Here is a 9,561-nt window from a genome sequence, read left to right as displayed (position 1 = left end):
AGCTTCTCTTTTGATAATAAGAAAAGGACAATTCTTCAGGGTTTCCTGATCATAAAATACAGAAGACAGAATTGTTTTAAACACATCAAAAGTGGGCTCTAAAATGATGGCTATCTCAGGAAATGAAGTTGGGTTCCTTCAGAGGAAGGATAATAGGATTTTCATTGTTTTTCTGAGCTCCAAGTACTTTGCACAGAGCTAATGACACAGCACATAACATGAATAGTAAATGTTGAAGTAATTGATAGATACTGTTTTTATTTTTTATTTATTTATTTATTTATTTATTTTTGGTGCCAGGGATTGAACCCAGGGGCACTTAACCACTGAGCCACATCCTCAGCCTTTTAATATATATTTTATTTAGAGATAGGGTCTCAATGAGTTGCTTGTTAGGACAAACGATGCACCCATGATGGAAGGCAGGAGATGGGAAACAAACCTCGGATCAGCAGGTTTTTTTTATTCGGTATTTAGCAGTGAGTCAATTGGTGGAAACCTGGTGAGGCTCATTTTGGTATTTCATAATCCAGAAAATGGTGGCCTGCTGAAGCAAGGTCTGGGTTATATAGGCTTCCTTTAGGGTGGGACAGGAATATAAATAGGGTATTCCCTGGGGCTTATTGTATTGGCATTAATTGACCCATTAGGGTAGGAGGTTAGGTACCAGTCTGGTGGAGTTTCTTTTGTGTTCCTTGCTCTGGCTGAGGCCTGCGATTTTAAATGACAAAAGCTTAAGACAAATGTCCTTGGACTTATTTTCCATAACTCTTCATTGCTTATGCCCTGGCTAAATTGCTGAGGCCATCTTTGAACTCACAATCCTCCTGTCTCAGCCTCCCAAGCCATGGGGATTAGGGATTATAGGCATGTGCCACCAGGCTTGGCAAAGACATGATTTTGATAGGGCACCAATGAAGCAGCATTATCAGATGAAGACACCAAGCTGAGTTAGAAGGACCCTGCCCCAAGCCCCTTGGAAGCAGAAGGGCTCACTCTTCTGTCATGGAACCATGACCTATTTGCAGTTGTTCACGGATTCTGTTCAGGGAAGAGAAGAAAGCATGACAATTGCTGTCCTACCCTCTCTTCCACTACCTTATACTGGTGGTCTTTTCCTTCTGCACATTCCATGAGATTAGCTTATCGAGAGGAAGACTATTATAGCATTTTTCCAAGTCAAAACCACATTGGCTGACTCTCTAGTCCAGGGACAACCCAGTGAATGGTGTCTGGTGGCTCCTTGAACCATGGGCCCATTCTATCCAGTGGACAGACCTGTGGCCAAGGAGCAGAAAGGCAACATTTGGCTTAGTGGGCACTGGAAGACCCTCTATTCCCAGACTCAGATGGGACCTGCTCTGTCCTTGAATACATCCAGCCTCAGGTGCCCGACTTGTGGAAACAGGATAACAGTAGTCTCAGGAGGAACAAAAGGTTCCCTGGGGCCTCTCCTGATACTCACTATGGCGGCCTTCACTCTGTGTTCTTCTTCAGTCTCACTTGACTGGTAGACTTACAGGTGAACATAGGTTCCTTTTGGAGTCCTCTTAGGTTGCATAGGTGAGATCCTTCCTCATAGTCACTTCAAATTAGGTGATGTCAGGTTCCTGTGCAGGACAGTATGGAATAGAGGCTATTATTCAGGGCACAAGACACTTAAAAAAAGAAGGAAGAAAGAAAAAAAGAAATGACTGGAGATGTAGCTCCATGGTAGAGCACTTGCAAGCCCTATGTTTAATACCCAGAACCAGAAAGGGAAAGGAAAAAATCCTCCTTGAGAAGGTTTGTTCTGAGCTTCCAAGGCTTGGCCTGAGACTTTGAAATGCCTTGGGAAAGTTTAGGAAATGCACTTGAACTCAGGACACCTTCATTACCATGAGAAGAGGAGTCTAGAAAGGCTGTGCTTTGGGTCTTTTTGTTTTTCACTGTAATTAAAGTATTTCTTCTCCACCTGAGCCTTATAATACAGGAAAACAAGCAAACAACCTCACATCCAGAAGACATTACCTAGAGATCATTTTGAGTTGGTCCTGTGCTCCTCACCAAGCTCTTGTTATCTCTATGGTAGATGCTCAAGTTAGAGTCTGCAGGCCAACACCATCATTCACCTGGTTGTCCCTGGGCTACAGAGTCAGTCATTTTGATGCTTATGAGAATTTAGCCTATCAGGTCCCACCTCAGATTTCCTGAATCAAGATTTTCATTTTAGCAAGATCCCCAGGGAAATGCTTCAGAAGACACAGAAAATTAGATAAGGACACCCTGGGCTTGAGTCATGGGTCATCCATTTTTTACCTATGCATGTTGAACATTATGACCTCTCTGAGTTTGAGTCTTATCATTTAAATAATGAGTTAAATAATGAAAGTATTCATTAGAACCTCCCCCCCCGCCCCGTACCAGGGATTGAACTCAGGAGTGCTTAACCCTGAGCCACATCCCCAGCCCTATTTATTTATTTGTTTGCTTATTTATTTATTTATCTTATGAGACAGGGTCCCACTAAGTTGCTAAAGCTGGTTTTGAACTTGTGGTCTTCTGCCTCAACCTCCTGAGTCCCTGGGATTACAGGCTTGCACCACTGAGCCCGGCTTCAGCATGATCTTTTAAGGTAACAACAAGAGAAACAAAAGTCAAACAGACATAAGCAAGGAGTAAAGTTAGCAGGATTGCAGACTAACATGCTCCCAGCCCTGTTCCCACACAGAAACATTATAAGAACAAAAAGAGACTGGCTAAAAGAACTTTCGAGAAGCACTGGGAAACATTCAAATGTCTTCTGCAATCAAGCAAATTCCCAGTCAAGAAAAAAACCACATTCAAAACAATAGGGAATTGGATGGCATTTTAACTTGCCCTTGTTACACCCTTTCCTTGGCATGGTGTAGCTGAGGAAAGCCACAGCCCAGATCCCAATTCTATCTTGCAAACTGGAGGGAGCAAAAAAGACTTTGTTGGCAAATGTCACAACAAGTTTGGGAATGCCTGCCAAGAGGTCTCTGTATCACCTCACTCAGAGCTCAGACAAAGGAAAGTGCTAAAGTTTGGGTCTCAGGCTGGAAAAGGCACAGCAGGTGACAGACCACTGCTCACAACAGCTACAAGGGAGACTACACATCTGCAGATGCATAGGGGAATGGAGATGTGGATAGAGGAACAGAACAGCTAAGGCCCCCAGAAAAAGCTGGAGTGGGACTTCTCAGGAAATTAAGATATATAAAAACAGCTGTGTATATGGGAAGAATAGGGAGCAAACAGCACACACAGTGACTTAGAGTAGTGTTGTGCCCCAAAAAGACCTTAGAAGAGTTTATGTCTCTACCTTGGGCTGAATTCAAAGCTCAGAAACTTGCCCTCTTAATTAGTCAAATGTCTTCCCAGTCTGCAAAGACTGGGAGACATGGAGTCCGTAAAAAAAAAAAAAAAAAAAGTTGGGCATAGTGGTACATACCTGTAATCCCAGCTACTTGGGAGGCTGAAGCAGAAGCATGTCTAATCCAAGGCCAGCCTGGGCAATTTTGCAAGACCTGATCTCAAAAGTAAAATAAAAAGGGCTGGTGGCAGGGTGTAGCTCAGTGGTAGAGCACCTGCCTGGCATGTGTGGGGCCCTAGGTTTAATCCCTAGTGCCAGAGAGAAGGAGAGAGAGAAGGGAAAGAAGTAGCTCAAAGCAATAACCTAAATTTTTAACTTAAGGGATTAGAAAAAATAATAATAACCAAACCCAAAGTTAACAGAAGGAAAGAAAAAATAGAGTTTATAGAAGAGATAAGTGAGATAGAAAAAACAAAAAGGAAAATTAACAAAACTAAGAATTGGTTCTTTGAAAAGGTTGACAAAAAATGAGAAACCTACCACTAAATTAAGTAAGAAAAAAGAGAAGACTTAAATAATATTAGAAATAAAAGAAGAGACATTCCAACTTTTTATTTTGCAGAAATAAAAAGGATTAAAACAGCAATGAAGGCCTGGGGGTATAACTCCGTTGGTAGAGGGCTTGCCTCACATGCATAAGGCTGTGGGTTCAATCCCCAGCATCACACACACACACACACACACACACAAAATAAATAAATAAATAAATAAATAAATAAATAAATAAATAAATAAAATAAACACCAATGAAATTGAGGACCCAGAAGTAAACTCTCATGTTACAGTCAAATGATTTTTTGACAAGTGTTCCAAGACAACTGGATAGGGAGAGGACATTCTTTTCAAAAACTGGTGCTGGGAAAGCTGAATATCCACAAGAAAAACAATGAAGTAGGACCGTACACCACGTATAAAAATTAACTCAAACAGATCAAAGACTTTAAACATAAGAACTAAAACTAGTAAACTCAGAAGATATTGGACTTGGTAATGATTTCATGATATTGGACTTGGTAATGATTTCTTTGCTATAACACCAAGAGCACAGGCAACAAAAAGAAAAATAATAAATTGGGCTCCATCATTTTAAACTTTAGTACCCCAAAGGACACCATTGATAAAGTGAAAAGCGAAGCCACAGATTGTAGAAACACTTGAAAAAATTGTACAGTTTAGTAGCATTAAGTACGCCCACATTGTTGTACAACCATCACCACCATCATTTCTAGAACATTTTAAATTTTGCAACACTGAAACTTTACACATTAACAGTAATTCCCTATTCTTCCCTCCCTACAATCCTAGAAACCACTATTCTACTTTCTGTTTCTATAAACTCGAGTCCTTTATGTACCTCATATAATCATAATCTGGTAGTATCCATCCTTTTACATACGGCTTATTTCACTTAGCTCAATAGCTTCAAAGTTCATCCATGTTGGGAGCTGGGGTTGTGTCTCAGTGGTAAAGTGCTCTGCTAGCATGCATAAGGCACTGAGTTCAATCCTCAGAACCACATAAAAATAAAATAAAGATATTGTGTCCAACTAAAACTAAAAAATAAATATATTTTTTAAAAAGTTCCTCCCTATTGTAGCAAATGCAAGAATTTCCTTCCTTTGTAAGAAGGAATGATGTTTCACATCACCCAGACACTGCATTTTGTTTACTTATTCATCTGTTGAAGGACCCTTGAGAAGTTTCCATTTTTGGCTACTGTGAATAATGTTGCTAACAATATAAATATCATTTTGCATATATCCCAATAAGCGGAATTGATGGATTTCATGGTGAGTCCAAAGTTAAGTTTGCTGTTTTACACAGCAGCTGCACGGTTTTACATTCTCATCAGCAACACACAAGAATTACCATTTCTCCACGTCCTTGCCAACAATTGTTATTTTCTATTTTTTAAATAATAGCCATCCTAATGAGTGTGAAGAGGTATCTTACTGTGCTTTTGATTTGTATTTCCCTGATGATTAGTAATATTGAGCATCTTTTGTGAGCTTATTGGATATCTATATATTTTCTTGGGGGAAGGTCTGTTCAAGAACTTTGCCAATTTTTAAACCAGATGGCTTGTTTCCTTGTTGAGTGGTAAGAATTTAAAATGTATTCTGGGGATATAGCTCAGCAGTAGAGTGCCCCTGGATTTAATCCCCAGTACCAAAGCAAAACCAAAATACCAGGCATAAGCACAGACGGGATTGGTCCCATGTCTCAGAGGGGAAGGATGCTATGAGACTGGTCCCAGGGTCTTGGGGACCCAGATGATGTCTATAATATATCCCTGTCTTGTTTCCCCTTCACCCTCCTATTTCTCCTATACCCCATCCCCCAAATACTAACTGAACTTCTCTCTGCATCACGGCCACATGATGGTTCCTAATTATATAGTGTCTGGAGAACAGAGGATTTTTCTTGTACAAGATATGGTTCTAAAAGAAAGAATTTTAAACAGTGGGACCCTATGATTACCATATGCAATGGAAAAGGGACAGATCCCCAAATGTAAAAACAAAAGGGAGGACAGGCAAAATCAGCAACTTCTACAAAAGGCAAATGTGCAAATATTTGCATATTTCCTTCTCTTGCCTATAGCTCTGCCCAAGACTTCGAATACTCCATTAAATAAGAGTAGTGAAACTAGACATTGATCTCAGGAGCTAACAGTTTCAGTCCCATTGAGTATGATACTGACTTAGAAATACAGCTATATCATCAGATACTTAGCAAGATGTGTAGCGCTTTTGCTATTTACTCTGAGTGTCACTAGAGTGCATCAGAAACTGTCCCTGTCCTGTCACCTTGTAACAAGAAGACAGAGACAAAGAGGAAGTAGATAAACAGTAAGTGCAGAGCATTAGCCTGAGACTCAAACCCAGCATGGCTTGTGATAAAACCTTTCCCTCAAGAGTACAGACCCGGGGGCTATGGCATATTAGGAGCCTTTAGGAGGAACGTGACTGCCCCAGGATTCAACCCAGGCCCAGAGGATACAAAATAAAATCATTCAGTTGGCTGCCCCACTCTATGTGTCTGATTCAGCCTGTGCAGAGATTTTCTAAAGAAGTGGTGTACAATGGTCTGTCTTCAAACCTAATTGTATTTTAAATGGTGGAGCCATTTGTGCTCTGAGGCAGTTCTCTTGGTAGCCTCTGCCACGACAGCTGTGATGTCCACTGTGGAACTCTGGCCTGTCCACAGCTGCTGATTTCACTCTTGCAACCCTGGAGCCTGACACGGGCATGACTCACAATACAGGCTCACAAACACATGGTCAACCAACAAGATGACTGCTCTCTGAGCCCGCCTGCCTGGCTTCAGGTGCTGAGAGCTCTTCAAACATAATCACAAGGAGACTGTGTCACTTTCTGCCCTGCGAAATCTACAGGAGAAAGTCTTTGCAAGAATCCCAAGGCCCTATTGGCTTCATGAACAATCTGTCGTGGGAGAGTAGAAGTGGTCTCCAGATTTCCCCCATCCTAGCCCCACTATTTTTTTTTTCCCCACAGAGATGCTGCCAAAGGAAAGAGAATTAGTTCTATTCACATGGCCCTGGAGTAAGGTCTTGCATTCCACAACACTCTCAGGTTACAGCTGGAGGTGGGGCTTCATTCTGGGCCAAACTGAGCAAATGAACTGCCCATCTGGAAGCCTGAGCCATGGAAGCGGGGATGCCAAACCAGGCCAGGAATCAGACATGGCAGGATTCAAGAAGAGCAGGGGGAGTGCACACACACACACACACGATATCATACATATGCTTACTTACAAATGCACACTCATACACATTCACACTTGCACTCACCCACAAACCACCCACACCTACACACTCCCACACTTACACATATACACATACACACATATGCATACTCATAGTTGAACATACACACAGACACACATACACATCAGGGGAAAGAAGGGTCTAGACTATGCCAGACTCTATTTCATGCCTCACATACACATCACTTCAATTTCCTGGCAGTCCTTAAGATCCATGTTATTAGCACATATTTTGTGCAGAAGTAGAAGCTGCAGCAAGTCCCCAAGCTGGGGAGTGACAGCCCCCAGCCTTTTTGATCTCTCTCACCTAGTTCTCTCTTGCTTTATCAGCCAACTCCCAAGTTCTGTGCTTTATGAAGTATACATTTGGCCAATATCTGGAGGCTCTCTGCCATTTATTCAGATGTGGACTGCCCACTTTATAGAGTGGCTTCTTAACATAAAGATCATTAAGCTAGGGGCTGGGGTTTTGGCTCAGTGGTAGAACGCTAGCCTAGCACGCATGAGGCCCTGGGTTCTATCCTCAGCACCACATAAAAATAAACAAGTGAAATGGAGATATTGTGTCCAATTACAACTAAAATAAATAAATAAGTATTTTTTTTAAAAAAAAAAAAGATTATTAAGCTGGAGTCAGCACCAACCAGCTCATTCAAAAAATATTTTATTCATTTATCTTATTTATTTATTTTTATTTTATTTTGCAACACTGGGGATTGAACCTGAGGGCACTTTACCTCTGAACGACACCTCCAGTCCTTTTTATTTTCTGAGAGATGTTCTCACTAAGCTGCTGAGGGTCTTGCTGAGTTGCTGAGGCTGGCTTCAAATTTGTGATCCTCCTGCCTCATCCTCCTGAGTCCCTGAAATTATGAACATTTGCCGTACTTCCAGCAAAAGAATACTTTTGTAATTTATGTAGAATAATCATCTTAACTCAGAAACAGGCTTCTCCCACTGAGCAAAGGGCAGAGTGAGGGCATCACTACCTCCCTCTTGGGGATCTTGGGCCTGCTGCTAGATGAGATGCACACAGGACATCAGCTGGGAAGGCTTGGCTTCCTATGGCAGCACTTAGCCCCCTGAATGGCGATCACAGCCTGTTTTGTCAACCACAGTGCTTGCTATTCCCCTATACCTGTCCCTCCTGTCCAGCTGAGCAGAGGTATTCCTTGTATTTTGTGCAATTCTGACCTCCTCATCTTTGTTTCTATTTTTTTTTTTTTATCTGCATGACTGGATGAGAAGTGGGGGGAGAGACAGAGAGAGGGCTTTTTTCAATGTCTACAGATCCTTCAAGGCCTTTTGAGTTAACCCCCCCACAGCAGGTGTTCGTGGGCTCTCATGCTCCTGTGGGAGGTGGCCTCTCCCTCTGACTGACCACTCTCTGGGATTCAAAAATCTACTTCAGTTGGATACAGTGGCACATGCCTATAATCCCAGCAACTTGGGAGACTCAGGAAGACTTCAAGCTCAAAGCCAGGATCAACAACTTAGCAAGTCCCTAAGCAATTTAGCAAGACCATGTCTCAAAATAAAAAAATAAAAAAGAGCTAGGGAGGCTCAGTGGTAAGATGCCTGTGGATTCAACCCCTAGCACCAACAAAACAAACAAATAAAAAAGCTACTTCCTCTCTGGCCTGCCCTGATTTTAGACAGAGTGAGTCATGTTTTATCTATCGAAGAAAAATCAAACGTATTATTAAAAAACTTAAATCAAAACTTTTTTTTCCTGGATAGTTTTGTACTGCTAGTCCTGGGTATTGGACCTCTACCATCACACATACTCTCTACCATGCCATGAACTTGACCTCCTCTATCATGCATAGCTGACCTCTGCCTCCACACATACATCTGATCTCCACCTTCACACACCTGATCTCCACCTTCACACACAGTTGACCTCAACTATTACACATTTAGGTCTATAATGTCATGAACTATGTAGTTTAATTTCAGGTATTTTAGAAAAGAAGGAGGGAGGGGGAAGGAGGAAGGGGGAAGAGGGGAAGGAGGTGGAAGGAGGGGGAGAAGGAAGAAGGAGAAGGAGAAGAAAGGAAAAGAAAGAAGAAAAATTGAGAAAAACAAAATGTTACCAATTACAGGATCTCAGTAGGAGGGTAGGAAGTATGATGGTGAAGTTTGTGGTATTGTCCTGGTTTCCTATATTGGAAGACTTTCATATTTTAAAATATGGAGGAAGTTGGAGGCAATGGTGCATACCTATAATTCCAGCAGCACGGGAGGCTGAGACAGGAGGATTGCCAGCCTCAGCTGGGGCTGGGGCTCAGTGGTAGCTCACTGGCATGTGTGAGGCACTGGTTCAATTCTCAGCACCGCATATAAATAAATAAAACAAAGGTCTATCAACAACTAAAAAAAAAAAAAAAAAAAAA

At 41.7% G+C, this 9,561-nt stretch overlaps 1 long non-coding RNA gene across 1 annotated transcript in view; it reads right to left on the bottom strand.

Annotated features, from left to right (window-relative positions):
• Positions 1–330: 330 nt before the first annotated feature.
• LOC125611545 overlaps positions 331–9,561 on the bottom strand; it is a 24,734-nt gene continuing 15,503 nt past the window's right edge. The window contains exon 3 of the long non-coding RNA XR_007341751.1: positions 331–1,610. This is a non-coding gene — a long non-coding RNA (uncharacterized LOC125611545). The remainder of the gene's footprint in view (positions 1,611–9,561) is intronic.

Source organism: Marmota marmota, unplaced genomic scaffold, assembly GCF_001458135.2.
Source record: "Marmota marmota marmota unplaced genomic scaffold, marMar, whole genome shotgun sequence".
NCBI lineage: Eukaryota > Metazoa > Chordata > Mammalia > Rodentia > Sciuridae > Marmota > Marmota marmota.
This window is presented reverse-complemented; position numbering and strand designations above follow the sequence as displayed.